The sequence below is a fragment of the Coptis chinensis genome, chromosome 3, assembly GCF_015680905.1.
Source record: "Coptis chinensis isolate HL-2020 chromosome 3, ASM1568090v1, whole genome shotgun sequence".
NCBI lineage: Eukaryota > Viridiplantae > Streptophyta > Magnoliopsida > Ranunculales > Ranunculaceae > Coptis > Coptis chinensis.
The window spans coordinates 107,590,651-107,601,823 of record NC_141458.1 but is presented as its reverse complement, the minus strand read 5'-3'; the positions used below and the strand labels follow the sequence as shown (position 1 = coordinate 107,601,823).

At 33.9% G+C, this 11,173-nt stretch overlaps 1 long non-coding RNA gene across 1 annotated transcript; it reads left to right on the top strand.

The window, feature by feature from the left end:
• Positions 1 to 7,255: 7,255 nt before the first annotated feature.
• LOC147512724 (uncharacterized) lies at positions 7,256 to 8,208 on the top strand. The gene is made up of 3 exons (XR_015217257.1): positions 7,256 to 7,344; positions 7,496 to 7,582; positions 7,759 to 8,208. It is a non-coding gene; the product is annotated as an uncharacterized LOC147512724 (long non-coding RNA).
• The last annotated feature ends 2,965 nt before the right edge of the window (positions 8,209 to 11,173 follow it).

Below are 11,173 nucleotides of genomic sequence, written 5' to 3'. Positions count from 1 at the left end.
TCTCTACGGTGGCATTAGCAATAAGTAAAATCAGCGTCAACTTAATCAATAAATAAACAAGTGGGTACACAATATTTTTCTTTGTCTCAACTATTTTTTTGGCTAGTTTGCTAATTTCATTTACTTTACCAAACTTAGTATCGGAACGCACATCAATGATATAATTCTCAAACTGATCCGTTAATTCCATCTAATCTATAACTGAAAAATCATCGGGATAAAGTCGAGCAAATGGATCAACTTTTGCTTATCGAAAGCAACAAATGATTCACTAGGATAAAGACATGCCATACAAAAATAGGGTTGAGCGGGCAACGACTTTCCCTTAATCAAATACTTTAACATATATGCTTAAATAATTAAAATAAATCATTAATCAACTGAATTGAAATTGCACCAATTAAAATAAACCACCAATGATATTCACAAAAAAAAATTAAATAAAAATATATGGTTTAATGAATTTACAAAAAGAATACAAGAAATTTAAAAAACATGGTTTAGCTAGGAATCAATATGAAAAGATAAAAAGGAAAAATAATTTAATAATATTAGGCTTACTTTTAGGAATTATAGATACCTAATTAGAATAATAGAGATAGGGGAGGAAAAGTGGAGTACGTGGGTCGTGGGTTTTATTTTACTTTTTGATAATGAGGGCAAAGAGCCAAAATGGAGAACGTTTGTAGTCTGTACTATGTAGTATGTACGTGGGGTTTTTGTTTGTTTGGTTTCGGTGTGTATGTGCTTTTTTCTTTTTTCTTTTTTCGGTTATGGGTTTTTAGTTCGAGGCAATTGAATTGCACATTAAAACTATATTTTTTCCCCCGAAAGTTTGAGGGTGAGCCAGGGCGTACCCTAACCCCCCTAGCTCCGCCACTGCCCATGGGGGGTATATAAATGGGAGGCTCCATATCATTTTACCATATGCTTTCTTAGTGTGGGAATGCATTCGTGCATTCTCTTTTTCCCTGTATTTATTTTTTCATTTCCTTTAATACAATTTTTAAGTTACCAAAAAAAATGTTGGGTTTGGCTACACCACAACTACAATGTCATCCTATCGGTTGGGGTTAATAACGGTTCAGGTTCATATTGGTTTGGTGGATGACAAATTCGGAACTAACTAAACCATTGTATATCCGGAACTTAAAATTGAACTCATTATCGAACCTAAACCAAATTACCAAACCCAATACCGCTTTTTTACCAGTTTTTTTTGGGTAAGTTATTAGGTTATCCGAACCAATCGACAACCGTATAAACGATGTAGATTCAAAATGTAATTTGCGGCGATGATGATGATCTTGAACTCATAGAGAACACCACACCAATAAAACAATAGGACATACCCCAATTTAAAAATAAAATAAAATATTTTAACTCTTTTGCCAAAGAAAAACTCAACAAAAAATCTATTTAGACTCCTTTAATAACTCTATAGGGACTCCATATCTTACTTGACCATCCAAATTATATTTCTCTTTCCAATAATTAAAAAAACAATAAATCTATTTAGACTCCCTTCATAACTCCCTAGCGACTCTTTATCTTACGTGGCACCCAAATTATATTTCTATTTCCAAAAAACAAAAAACAAAAATATAAACAAATAAATAAGTAATAACTTACCCAATTAAATAATTAAACCCAAAATAGTAAGAAATAAATAACAACAACTTACCTATATTGCACATAGAAATAAAAAATTAAAAAAAGAACACACACACACACAAAACAAAACAAAAACACACAAAACAAACAAAAAAAAACACAACAATAACAATAACAACAACGCCAAAAAAAGTTTCACTCCCTCTCTCTTTCTTTGTTAAAAAAAAATCAACACACAACATACCCTTTTTGAATAAAGAACAAAAAATCATATGATTCTATTGACTTAAACAAATGTGTAGATGAACTAGACATAGAAGATAATGAATGGTGTGAATATCAAAATGGTGTGACTGAATATGAAGATGGTAAAATATGATGATTTGTTTGCCACACCCAATTAAACTTTTTGATTTTTTGCTTTATTTATTTGATTTTTTTGTTTGTTTGTGGAAATATTAGTAAGTTCGTTGATTTATTTATTACTATTTTTAGTTTTAGTGGGTGTTTGGTTATCATTTTTTCAAAAAATCATTTTTTATTAAAAATCATTTTTATGAAAAAAAATATTTATTCTACAAACAGTTTTTGAATAAACATATTTGGTTGTGATTTTTCTTAAAAACTATTTTATCAAACCATATTTCGCACTATATTTCTTGAGATATTTTGACATATCGCATAAAGTACTAAAGTCTAAAACATCGGTAGTTCATTTGCTTTCAGCACCCAAAAATTTCCTTCAAAGAAAAACTGTTTTTTAACTTGAAAAACAAGTTTTACCTAATTATCATAAAACTAGTTTTTGGGACCAAAAAGTATTTTTTGATGAAAAACTATTTTTTTTAAATAGAGACCAAACGCATTTATTTTTTCAAAAAATGTTTTTTCACTAATAAACATTTTTTTTTTCCAATAAATAAATAGGATCCAAACACCCCATAGTATTTAAGTAGTATGTTATTTGTTATTATTTTGTTTCTATGTTTGGTTTTTTATTTTTGGAAAGAGAAAATGGGATTTGGATGCCACTTAGGAAATTGAGTCCCAAGCTTTGTTGCATGGGTACCCCCTAATTTCTCTCTCAGATTGCAGACCGGTCCTACTGGACACGGACACTTTTGACAATTCTGACACAAGCAAAACAATACCCTAATTCTCAGATCTCGCCGTGTCCAAATTGTCGTACCCATGTCCAAACCAGACACTCCGTCCCGTACCCATGCAACACAGGTCCCAAGTTATAGAGGGAGTCTGAGTAGAAGCGCTCTTAAAAAAAACAAAAACAGAAACAAATAAATAATTAATAACTAACACCCGAAATAGTAACAAATAAATAACAAAAAATTTGCCTATATTTTTACAAACAAATTAAACAAAAATAAAATAAAAAAGATAAATAAAAGTAATAAAATAAAATAAGTTGGGCACCCAAAAAATCCATCTTCGTCATTCTCAATCCCCTCACTCTCTTTCTTGTCATAAAATTCTATTTTTTTAATCACTTTAGTTTACATTAATTTTGAATAGAGAAAAAAAAAATCATATGATAATCTATCTATTGACTTAAACAAATATTTAGATGATTATGTCAAAAAAATATGATGATTTGGTTAAGAAGTGCACCCAATCCATCTTTTCTTGAGAGTTAAAATTTATTTATTTATTCTTTATTTGGTTGATTTGTTTGTGGAAATATAGACAAGTCTTTATTTATTTATTTGTTATTATTTTGGTTTTAATCATTTAATTAGGTATGTTATTTGGTATTAACTTATTTAGGTGTTTGTTCTTATTACAACCCCCATATCATGTTGTTTTATGTTGGGACCCTCCCAAATAAAAAAAAGTCTTTTGAGTTATCCCCCAAAGATATGTTCCACCATCAGTTTTGTGTTTAAACCCCAAATATCCTAACATCAATCACACTACAATTAGACCCCAACATCTGTCTCCGAAAATGTAATGCTCTAAAAACACTCAAGAAGAAAATGTTCATTTTTTTCCATAATACCCAAACTACCCTTTTCCATTCAATAAGAAAAAATTGCATGAGCAAATTATTTTCCTCCCCAATTAAACATGGCCCACTTCAATAAACTTAGATTAAAACCCCAACTTAGGGTTTTATTTTGCTTACTCTATTGCAGTATCAGTATTTCAAGAAAAAGTTATGCTTTGCAGAACATGAACTATCTCAGATGGAAGAAGAAGCAGAGGGAGTTTTGGGAAGGTTATTTGAAGCAGAAATTGCTGCCGAGTTACTTATGGGAATTTCAAAAGGAAATAATGCAGCACCACCAAATTCTTAAGTTCAATTTGAATGGTTCACTTCAGCGAGAAGGAGATTTAAGAAAGCTTCAAAATAACATGGAACAGATTGGAACGAAAGAAATTTCGTTATCGAATGTGGAAACCAGCAGTTCAGAACATGAGAATTCCTTCATTATGCAGACTAACACTTTAAAAGCCACCGCTGATTCTGAGGCATCTAATTTGAGAGAAAAGATGCACTCACTTGAGGAGAAACTGAAAGATTCGGAAACTATGCTACAAAACACAAAAGCCTCTATGGAAGAAAGTCAGGAGCAACGGAACATTTTAGCTTCTGAACATAGTGAACTGAAAAAAGTAACTGACATTCTGAAACGAAATATAGCTAAAGCAGAGAAAGGCAGAGAGTTTAGCAGCCAAGTGTGCAGTGTTGACAGAGACTAATGTGGAGCTCAATGAGGAGCTTCAGTCACTAAGGATTCATGGTAACACCTTGGAGAAAGTCAGTTTGCTTGAGAAAAAGCTGAGGGAAACCGACATTGAGTTGCAACATGCAAAATCTGCAGATGCGAGTGAAGAGCAGCAAAGTCTGCTGTATTCAGCAATTGATGATATGGGAAATTTGATTAAGGATTTAAAATCCAGAGTTTCAAAAGCTGAAAGTAGGGCTGAGAATGCTGAAGCAAAGTGTGTTTTGTTGTCAGAAGCTAATTTGGAACTTAATGACGAGTTGAAATTTCTAAGAACCAGGATGAAATGTTTGGAGATATCTTTGAATCAAGCTGATGATGACAAAACAGCAACTGCAAAGGAGATCAGCATCACGGCTACAGCAATTTCAGATCTGGTGATGCAACTAGCAACAGAGAGAGAACGACTCCATAAGCAGGCATGTTATTGTTTGCATCTTCTTTTTGTACTTTCTCTGTCATGTGTCTTTAGACCGTGTATTCCTTTTTCAAGTCACATTTTCATAATACTGTACATTTAGAATATAATTTCTGAAGTAAGCAGTTTGTGATATACTATGGAAGAGTCTCAATGATACGTGTTTGGTGAACATCTAGGATTTGCAATTCTCATACTGTTTTTCTGTTTGAAATGGAACTTTTCATGCAGATATCTTCATTAATAGAAGAAAACAAGACCTTGTCCATGAAACCAGATCAACCCTTGAATGGTCAATTAACTCAAAAACCCTAAGTTGGGGGTTTTAATCTAAGTTATTGGAGTGGGCCATGTTTAATTGGGGAGGAAAATAATTTGCTCCTGCAATTTTCTTGAAAGGGTAGTTTGGGTATTATGGAAAAAATAAACAGTATTTTTAGAGTTCTGAGACAGATTGGGGGTCTAATTGTGATGATTGAAATTTTGGGGGTTAAACACAAAACTCAACATATCTTTGGGGGGATAACTCAAAAAGACTCTTTAATATATTTAATTTGTATGTATTGTAGTTTATGTGGTTTTTTATTGCAATTGTTCATGTCTATTTGACATTATTTCTTGTAGGCAAGAATGGGCAGACTTTGGAACAACGTGAGAATTATGCTTTAATATCTTCAAAACTTGACCATGTTCCACAGGTTTGCATATATACTTTTTATTTATTGAAGTTTAAGTTGGAGAACACTAGAACATTTAGTTAATCTTTTTCATTGATATGTATATTTTTTTAAGGTCATTCTTGGATCTCTTACTGAGCCATCAAATGGATTTATATCACGTGGGTGGAGTGGATCATCTTCTGGATTTGTTCGAGAACCTCAATTTTTCGAAAATACAACTCAATCTAACTTCCATGGACTTTATAATAGTTATGGTCACAGTGATCCTTCAAACACGTCATTGCTCCCTTTTACTGACTCGTGTCTTTTTCCCCAGGTTAGTCTTGAACAATAATTGAGTATTAGACATCCCATTCCCCTTTCAGAGTGATAATAATATTGTCTATGCAGGGATTTGTTGAACTTCTATCACAGCACCCGTCAAACATAGTCACACGACCAAATCCATTGAGGGGTCCTGCAAGGCACTTGGACTTTTCAAAACTATACTCTAGCGACCAATGTGATACAGTAAATTGAAAAGAACAAGGCGATATCAGGAAGAACAATGTGATGTACTCCACATTTAGACAAACATGATTTTGATCAAGCGACAAGAACTACATCTCACGATTTTGGACATGCATGATAGTCATCATGTTTAGCATTCGATCTTTAATAATGGATCAATTATTTAGTTTGTTTGTCATTACATTATTGTTTTCTCATTTTTATTTTCTTTGGTTTGTTTGGGTACTGAAGTTTCATTAATTTTTGGCCAATAAATACAATGTTTTTTTTTATAAGTGACTAGATTTTGTTAAGATAAAAGAATGAGGGAAAATAGGGAGCGGGAAGAGAGAGAACAAAAAAGAGGGAAAAAATCTCCCCGTACTCATTTTTTGCCTCCCATTTATTTTTGTTTCCTTTTTTGTTGGGATATCCCTAAAATTTTGGAATTAAAACTCACCCTATTTAGTTTCCCATCAAAGACCATTAATACTGAGTAGTGGAGAATGCTCCCAGTGACCCACGTCAGCCTCTCTTTTTTCTCTGAGACTGACACATCATATTTTTCTTAAAAAAGGTAAATATACGCCATTTTTTGCAGATTTCAATTGTTCGTAACCCAAACAAAATAATAAAACAAAACTCTTCACCAGACAGAAAAAAAAAAAAAAAAAAAAACCTACAACTTCTTATTCACCGCCATTACCATGAAATATTCAGCAAGAGCTCATTAATGGAACTAGCACTGTTTCTCCCCAACCAGTGCTGCATTTGTTTGGGCTACTCAAAATCCAAAAACATTTCACCCAACTTATTAAACAAACTGCTCACCCTTTCTCACTTCCAAATTCCAAACCATCTCTCAAAATCTCTCTAAAAATAATGGCTCGAGCAAGATCGACGAATCCTCCAAGAACAAGAAAGAGGGTTGAAGCTGAAACCGACACCAACAGTACCAGTAACTCTCTCAAACGTGCCAAAGATGGAAGTGCTTTCACCCGATGGTAATAATCTTTCTTCTCCTTAAAATAAAACTTCAAACTTTATCTGTTAATATATTTTTTTTTTTGCAGTGAAGAGTGTAATAGAGATATAGCGGTGGTTATGCACAGTTGCAGCCAAGAATCTAAACTCATAATGAAAATGGGTTTTATTGGATATCAATGGAAGAAAAATAACCATGAAAGTCCCCACCACATATTTATTTTCATTTATGGCTTCTTTGTACTGTGGAAACCCTAATTTCTCAGGTGAAAGAGATTCTCATTGAAGAGTCAAATGTGCAACCCGTCCCACATCCAGATTCTTGTTTCGCGGTGACATCCATGGCCAGTTTAATGATCTTTTCAAGCTCTTTCAAACCGGTGGACATGTACCAGAGACGATATCACTGGAATCGGTATGAAGGCTTCAACTTGAATAATTCTTGGTTTGTAGTTTTGGATTGTAATGCCAAAAGATGTTATGTTTTTGATTTGAGAAATTCTAGATAAGCAACTTCAACTTATGTTGTTTTGTTTTCATGTTCATTAATCACTCGATCACCAAAGTTTTTGCTAGAACCCATGCTGTTGATGGGGTTTCATGGGGCATGATGGGGATAGGAGCATCACAAGGCTCAGAACTCATGATTTTTGGTAAGAAATAAGTAAAGCCATTGTTAAAATGGTTCGTAATGCTTTTTCCTTTCTATGCTCATTTCTATCACTGTATATTTGGTCGGCTTTGTAATTGTACAAGTCAATGAGTTATTTATGTTGTTGATGCTCTCTTCATCTTAGATTTTGGTATCACTGATAATATTTGGTGGCAGATGATAGTTCCTATTGCGGTCGAAGATGTTAAGCGAAAGGCCAGGATATTGAGAGCTCTAACGGGCCATGAGAATGTTGTTCAATTTTATAATGCATTTGAAAATAGCGATTACGTCTACATAGTTATGGAGTATGTTTTCTATTTAATCTTTTGAGCTTCTTATTATTCAACCATATATCCATTTGGCCAAAACTCGAATCAGCTGGAGTCACACAAAGGTTTGTTTGGTTTCCTTAAATTCCTAATAATAAGTAGGCCCCCCAGTTCACACCTTATTGTTGTTTTATGACAGGTGTGTTGTACGTTATGAGTGGAAAAGAAGTGGAAGACAAACATATAGAATTAGTACATAGTAATTCTACAAGGAACAAAATTGCAGCCTACTTGAATTCCATTTATTTAAACGAGGGTTCATCTGAAGCGGCTTATGTAGCTGCAGGCTCAGTTGTTTAGGTAATAATGTTTCTATTATTATATGTTTTATAATAATAATGTACTATAATTTTGCCACGTTTAGAATAAGATTGAATGTATATTTTGACAGGCTTCCGAGAAGTTTCACTGTAAGTTCCTCCCTAATTTCCGTTCTTGCTTAATTTGGTCATCTTCATATGTATCCATTTCCGTTCTTGCTTAATTTGGTCATGTTCTCCATATTTAATTTTATGTGTACATATATTTATCATTTTGTTTGTATCATTGTATGTCTTTACCTCCATAGGTCAAAGTGGCTATAACTCAAAGAAGAAGCTTTAATACGACTCATCAGGTTGAGTTTTAACACTTTGAAGGTTTTGTTTTTTCAATTATGAAATCTACTTTCAATTGGTGTAATATGATATTTCCATGTTGCATGACTAAGGAAGCTCATGCAAGGATGGAATGCTAGAATGCTTCGTCCTTTTCATTGAAATCAGTGGGGACAATATCCATATATTATATATATACTTCGATTTTTTTATCCATTTCGGTGTAGACACCCTCCTGATGTTTACTAAAAGAGCTATAATTGCATCTATGATATATAGGTCGATAAAAAGTGCGCAGAACCTACCTCCTCCTACTTTTGGCTATTTTTTGCTTCAATATATAAGAGACTGTCCAAGATTTGTTTTTTACGGTGTCATTCCTTTCTTTCTCCATGCAAGACTATATTGAACCAATACCTGTTAAATACTTAAGTTAGATGCTAAGTTTATTGACAAAGGCCTCGAATTTGCACATGTGATTTCAGAATACAAAGTTAAACCAGGACAAGCGCAGACTATCAGGAAATCTGAGCCTCCTGTAGAGTTACTACCTAAAGCACGACCATCATCTCTATCTGCCCAAAGATACTTTTTGATAATGAATGAAACGAAAAGGCAGAAAACTGGTAAAACAAATGATTTAAGTTTCCTTCTTTGAATGATTTTTTCGTCATCAACACCCTAAAACTAGATTGGACTTTTGGTTTCTCTCTCCAAATATGGTTTTTTCGGGTATCGGGTCATCCTTTATAGCTCTAATCGATATGACAAAACAGAAAACAAAACATTTTCTTTAGGACTACTGATCTATATCGGTGTTAGTGAGCTCTCTACTTCTTTGTTAGCCATGAACACCTTTTTAGTTGTCCTTTTTTTTTCATTCATTCGATATGGTATGTAACTATCATTGACAGATTGTGTTATTTTAATCAATCGAATAGTTGAAAATTATAGGATTAGGTAATTGGAGAGAAGATTGAACCGCACTCTCGGGGGTTCCGTCAAGTCCTTGGATCTTTGTTTCTTCATAAATGGTTCATGGAAAATCAAAAGTTTTGCTTCGACTTCGGAAGCCACTTGCATCGAAAAACCACATAAAGGAACCATCTATTGTAGTTGTTGCAACAGGGGAGAAGGGGAAGTAATCCGTCTATCCATTCCAAATCACAACGCCTTAACAAGATTTAACACAGAGTCGGGGTTCTCTTCCGAAGGCTTCTTTGATGGCATGGATATCGATGCAACAACAACTATTAATGGTTGAATTTGCACAGGTGATTTCGTACAAAGTTAAAGCGGGACAAGCGCAAAATATCGTGAAATCCGAGCCTCCCCGTAGAGTTACTACCTAAAAAGCATGACCATCATTTACGCCAGCCAGACTTTTTTTTGATACAAATGGAACGAAAAGGCAGAAAACTGGTAAAACAAATGATTTAAGTTTCCTTCTCTGAATGATTTTTTCGTCATCAACACCCTAAAACTGGATTGGACTTCTGTTTTCTCTCTCCAAATATGGTTTTTTCGGGTATCGGGTCATTTTTATAGCCCTAATCGATATGACAAAACAGAAAACAAGACATTTTCTTTAAGACTAGAGTACTATACTGGTGTTAGTGAGCTCTCTACTTCTTTGTTAGCCCTGAACGCCTTTTTGGTTGTCTTTTTTTTTTTCATTCATTCGATATGGTATGTAACTATCATTGACAGTTGTGTTATTTTAATCACCGAATAGTTGAAAATTATAGGAGTAGGTATTGGAGAGAAGATTGAACCGGCACTCTCGGCCTCAAGTCCTTCGATGTTGTTTCTTCGAAATGGTTCATGGAAAATCAAAAAGTTTTTCTTCGACTTCGTGAAACCACTTACATCGAAAAACCGGATAAAGGAACCATCTATTGCGGTTGTTGCAACAGGGAGAAGGGGAAGTAATCCGTCTATCCATTCCAAATCCACAACGCAAAAGCGAGTACTAACACGAGAGTCGGGTTCTCTTCTTGAAGGCTTCTTTGATGGCATGTCGATGCAACAACAACTATTGATGGTTCTAATGTCAAGCAAATGGACAGAACTCTTCCTGATGGCTCCTTTGCCAATATGGATTTTGTGACTTACCAAAAAGGTGGATGGTTCAGAAATCAAGCAAGTGAAGGATCCTCTTCCTGAAGGTTTCTTTGAGAAGGATGATGCCCACACAAAGAGGGACGTTGTTGGTTCCGAAGTCAAGCAAGTGAAGGGTGCTCTTCCCAAGGCTTCTTTGATAACAAAGATGCAGATCAACGCGTGCGCGTGGCATTGAGCTCGTTAAAATTGATATCAATGAAGTTCTTCTTCTTATTCTCGAATCTCCTGCATGCGTGTCTGATGTTTGTAATTACAATTTGCTCATTCAATTGTGTAGCACTTTGAAGTAACAGTACTTATTGTAACGTGTAAAAAGTCAGAATATTAACTTCCATTAATAATTTTATTGTGATCATGAGTTTTTAGCCCGGCTTAAAACCTTTAGGATTATTTTTTTAAAGGTTAAGTATTTATGTATCTTATTTTGTATAGTCATGTCTTTTTTTTTTTCGTTATTCTATCTGGTATTATTTTTAGAATTGTAGTTCATTTGATTCTCCATTGCACTTTGTGTTTGTGTGTGTATGTGTATCTCGCGAA